The sequence below is a fragment of the Montipora foliosa genome, chromosome 3 (assembly GCF_036669935.1).
Source record: "Montipora foliosa isolate CH-2021 chromosome 3, ASM3666993v2, whole genome shotgun sequence".
NCBI classification, from domain to species: Eukaryota; Metazoa; Cnidaria; class Anthozoa; order Scleractinia; family Acroporidae; genus Montipora; species Montipora foliosa.
The window spans coordinates 64,247,707-64,252,706 of NC_090871.1; the positions used below are offsets into that span (position 1 = coordinate 64,247,707).

Here is a 5,000-nt window from a genome sequence, read left to right on the forward strand (position 1 = left end):
CCATCTTAGTTCACCAGCACCATCATTCCGTTAATTCTTAAAATTGAGGTCCAATTGTTTTTCTCTTCTTCGTTTGGCAACGCCTTTTCTTTCTGAGTGGCTCTCAGGGAGATCAAGCATGAGCACAGACACTCGATTCCAGAACCAGCGCCTGAGTTGACAGCTGCAGTAGCTCTTTTACTATTGACTCAGTTAGGCTTGCAAATCGCTTTGCCAGGGACCCCAGAGGGGGAAGAGATGGTAGGGCTATAGCCCCACCACTTTTTTGCTTAGGTTGATTTTTCAGTACTCGAGATTACATGAATTATGTGCAAATTTAGATGGTGAAAAGTCTTGATTCTTTTTACATTTTTGCATTTTATACGAAGCCCTATGCAATCTTCAAGCTAAGGCGTTGGTTGTAGAAAAAAAAGGCAGCACGTTTACTTTTTGTTCCTTGTGTAATCAAGGCACGTCGTTTCACATTAAGGAATTCCACTGCATTGGCGTAAAACCAACCTCAGTCAACTACTACAACTTACAAGTTGCCAGTAGCCATCTCTGCCAGATATTTTTCACTTTTTTCCAACAAGCAAAAACAACTGGAACTGTTTAATAGGCTATTTCCGAGTTCATGTCTGCTTCGTCTTCAAAGCGAGTCTAAGTCCGCTGGGGTAAATTGATCATTGTAAAGCGCCCTTGAGACGTTAGTGATAAGGGCGCTATATAAATGCACCACTTTACTTTTTTACTTAAGTGCGAGCTGTTTCGTATGAAAATTAGTTTTCAGTCATATGCAAAGTAGAACTAACTACTATCACAAAAACGTCGCACTTAGACTCGTTTTTTATAGAAGGCAGACATGGCCCCAACGGTCAGTAGCTTGCGACTTCATTAACACGTGAGTAGCTTCCCCAGGAAGCGCTAAAAAGGAAAAAATGACGGGCGCACAAAAAAAACTGGAGGAAAAAAAGGCCCATACCTTCTCAACGCCTCTTATGTCTATCTATTCGTTTAAATATATTCACAAACTATATTCTTTAAAAGCAGCTTCGCCTCGATGTAAAACAAAACGCGACCTCGCCTGTAACCTTTTCTTGAAATGTCTAAACTAAAGTACAAAATGTTTTATACAAGTCTCCAAATAGTAGCATCACTTCATTATAAAGCAATTGTTTTACTCCATATGTTATTCCTTGTTTTCTAAACAGTTTATTAGAATGATCAAAGATCGGCACACCTCGACCTCGCATTATTGCAAACAGGAAGAACAAAAACGTGTCAAGCTGTAATTGTAAAAACCCAACGTAACATTCATCAACAAATAAAAAGAATCAACTTTGTTGTATCTCATCTTTTGTGCAGTACAAACTCTTTCCCTTGCCTCCCTTCGCACACGTACCAGTATGGCCAGAACGTTTTCCGAAGAACTAACTTTACTGACTTCAGCCATTAACAAAGAAGCCGTCTAAAAGTTAAAATCAATTTTTTGATCACCAAGTTCATACGCCCCAGTTGGCACCTAGAACTTAACTAGATGTCTCTTTGACCATAAAGCCGTCTATTCCAAAATATTCCAAAAGCGGACGGCTCTACTGACTTAAAAGGGACTGCTTGGAGTCTAATCAAATAAGTTTCATAAAAATTCACTAAATACACGCACCAACGCGTCTGAATCGAGAAAATGCATTTTTTAGGGGAGAAATCTTACTCGTCTCTTGTACCCTCAAGACTTGATAAACAAATTAAATCCTTTTCAAGAAATGGTGTAAAAATTTGGAATAAGTTACTTTGTGAAATTTGCCATCTATCCAAAAACAATTTTAAAATTAAAATCCACAATATCCTACTCCAAAGACTTTCAGAAGAAAATGACTATATTGATTTATCTGTCTTAATAACAAAAATATATTAGTACTTTGGCTTTTCATATTTACACTTTGTATTGGTTTGATTTTAGATGAAATTTTCTTATTTTAGTTGACTGTATACTCTCTGTACACTAGGTATTCGTATACCTGTTCGTTTGCAAAACACAATTGATTAACGTAGCTTTCTCTACTTGTTCTCTCTTTTATATACATCTAATCACTGCTCGCCTCGACTAGCTATTGCTACTTGCGAGCAGTGCAGATTGAAAAATGTATTATATAATGAAATTCTACAATAAACTTGAACTTGAACTTGAACTTGAACATCCGCATGCACACTTTAACAAGTACAAACTACCTTTATTCCTAAAGTGGGTGGCAAAAGCGCTAATATCATCACGATCCCTTACATTCGTTGTAAAATTTCCAATTTTTTAAAGCTTCATTGTTCAGAGATTATCTGGCATTTCGGGTTCATATTTTCAGAGATAGCTCACTGTGCAATGTACTTTCAATGCTTAGTACCTTTTTGTGGCTGCCTGATTACAAAATGATAGGCTTGTGCTAATGAGGCAAAAAGTGTCAACAAAGATTTCCTTAATCAGTCGATGAGTCCCACTAGCAAAGGAGAGACAAGCCCTCCTAGTACCCCCCCCCCCCCCCTCCAATCCACGTTCAGTTTTATTTCGTCCAATAACACTTAAAGATTTCTAGCGTATGATATCCTTCTTCAAACCTGGCTCCAGTGTCACCAAATCTCACCTGTGTGACCGGAAGATGCGTCTTATTGGTCAACAGACCGCTGTCCTCGCGCCAATTTTTATATTTGATGTCACAATTGCAACGTTTATTAGTTTTAACGCTTGCCTTAGTCACTGAGCATGCGCAGCCGCGAATAGCTTCATTCGCGCCATCCCAGTAGGTCATTTTGGCACCGTCACGTGACACCCACCAGGCGAAAATGAGGCCATTGTCAAATATTCTTACGTGGAAACATTCTAATTTAATGAACTATTCACAGTCGGCCGAGATCTCAATCAGTCTTTCAATCTGAGGGATACTTGTGCCAACATACTTGGTTCAACAAAGTCGAATGCATATTAAAGCAAATGTTAAACCGTTAAACTTGTGGGCCTTTGTCTGACTGCTATTGAAAATGTTCAACTTTTTTGTCATAGCTGTCGAAAAAACATGCAATGGCTGTTGAAAAGGCTCTATTGGAAAAAATTACCTGACGCCGGGTAATCAATTTTCAATCTTCCTGCTGTTAATGTCGTTCTAAGTGAAAGTGTTGTCGCAGTTGTTAATGATGCAACTTGAGCCGTTGGGAACAAGCCTGAAAAAAAAAAAAAAGGTACGTACAACCTAAACACGAAGAAAATATCATTCATCCTACATAGTAGTTCGTCTCTTAAAAAAAAAATCAAACAGAACAGTTTTCATTAGACAATTAAAAAATGAAGGACAAAAGTTGAAAACCCTATTTGTAAGATTTATTCCTTAGATCTAAAACAAATATGATTTACAGACTCATGCTTAATTCACCTAAATTCGAAGTAGCCTGTCGAAGGCCTTTCATTTTTTTTCGTCTTTGCACTTAAATCACTTTTAGTTTTTGTGTATTAAATTTCTCTTGTATGGACAAACAACTCTTTTAGTTGACCCAGAAGAATTCCAATCGAAAATTCTTGAGGAGAAACACTTTTAAAATTGTCTACTTTATGAATACCTGCGATTTTCCTTGTTTTAATTATTACCTTTTTCAATTTGACTTATCGTCCAGTTAAAACCGAACTGACAGACTGGAAAAAGAACTGCGCGTACCTCGATTTCAGCTGTTCAGCTTTCAGTGTGGTTTACGATTGTTGCAGGATTATGAACATCCCGTGAAAAGCGCCTTTTAAACGCTGTCTTTACTAATTAATATTGAAATACTAACACCAGCAAGTCTAGAGTATTCAATTCACTGTTTTAAAAGCATACAACTGTTTGGAAAGCTCCACCGGGGAACCATATAGAACAGTGAACGATTTTAAAATTCAAAAGCCCAGTTTGATATGTCTAACTGGTCCTTTTGAAATCTGAAGAAGCTGTCACTTAATTTTAACTCGGAAAAGGCAAATTGATTTCAATTTATTTTAAGCATCAAAATCACCAGGATAGAATTATCAGAAAAGGGTGGATGCAAATGAAGGTGATAGATTCAACCATTAGGTATATTCTACCCTTACGTCTTCTGTTGGTATCTTCTACCCTTAAGGGTCATACAAAGATAAATATGTCGGCAAAATATACGGAGCATATTCATATGATGGCAAAATTATTTTGACTCTTGGGTGAATTTCTGCTCTTTTATTAAAATGGCAAAAATTTGTTTACCCCGTAGGTATCTTAATTTTTTAAGTTCTTTTAATTTTGAAGGAAATATGAGTAAAAGACGCCTTTCAAAACCAAATTTTAAAAAATCGTACTTATGCCGGTGTACGAAACAAATGAAAACACAAAAATGTTGCCCTTTATGAAGACCTGCGTTTCGGTTTCACTTGCTTAAAGGGCCTGCCCTTTTTTGTCGATGTTGTTGTTGGCAGGTGGAAGTGATCAAACCTCAATCACCAAGCCTATGGCGAAAAACAAATCTTATAACCTCAGATTTTTTGCGTTGTTTTCTTTTAAAGGTCGTTCAAATAATTTAGAATGTGGTAAAAGTAATATGAATAACCTTAGCTTCTCTGTTAAAGCAATTTGCCTGTACGTTCGTGGACCTTTTTGAAGTGGTAGGACTGAAACATCTGGTCAAGGATCACTGTTCTGCCGTTTGGCTAAGCATCATGCAATACTATAGCGTCTGGTGTAACCCTGAGAAAACAACCAGGACAAAAGCCTACCCCAAGCGTACCTCTCTAGCTCCGTTCCTGAACAACCTCTTTCGCTCTCGTCAATTATCTGATAAACATTAAACAGGGGCAATTGATTAATTAGCCAATGTCCAAACGGCGAATGATTACACAAATTCCGCCCCTTCTCGGTGCAATTTTCACCGGGTTTCTGCTTCAAGACTTCTCAAAACGCTGCCAAAATGGCAAGTTGCACCAAAGCTGTAGTTTTGAGCCTGAAGCGAACGCATCCCGGCGGGAGAGATCTTTGTTAATT

The 5,000-nt window shown here is 37.7% G+C and overlaps 1 protein-coding gene across 2 annotated transcripts in view; it reads right to left on the reverse strand.

Moving 5' to 3' along the window:
* Positions 1-5,000, reverse strand: part of LOC137995245 (uncharacterized) — a 35,836-nt gene that overhangs the window by 30,675 nt on the left and 161 nt on the right. Inside the window, exons 1-2 of one of the 2 annotated variants that reach the window (XM_068840819.1) lie at positions 4,747-5,000; positions 3,082-3,186 (exon numbers count right to left, since the gene is read on the reverse strand). The exon at positions 4,747-5,000 is cut by the window's right edge and continues 161 nt beyond it. The gene's annotated coding sequence lies outside the window, so the exon portion shown is untranslated. Of the gene's footprint in view, positions 1-3,081; positions 3,187-4,569 lie in introns of both variants that reach the window. The other variant, XM_068840818.1, reaches the window with a different exon arrangement.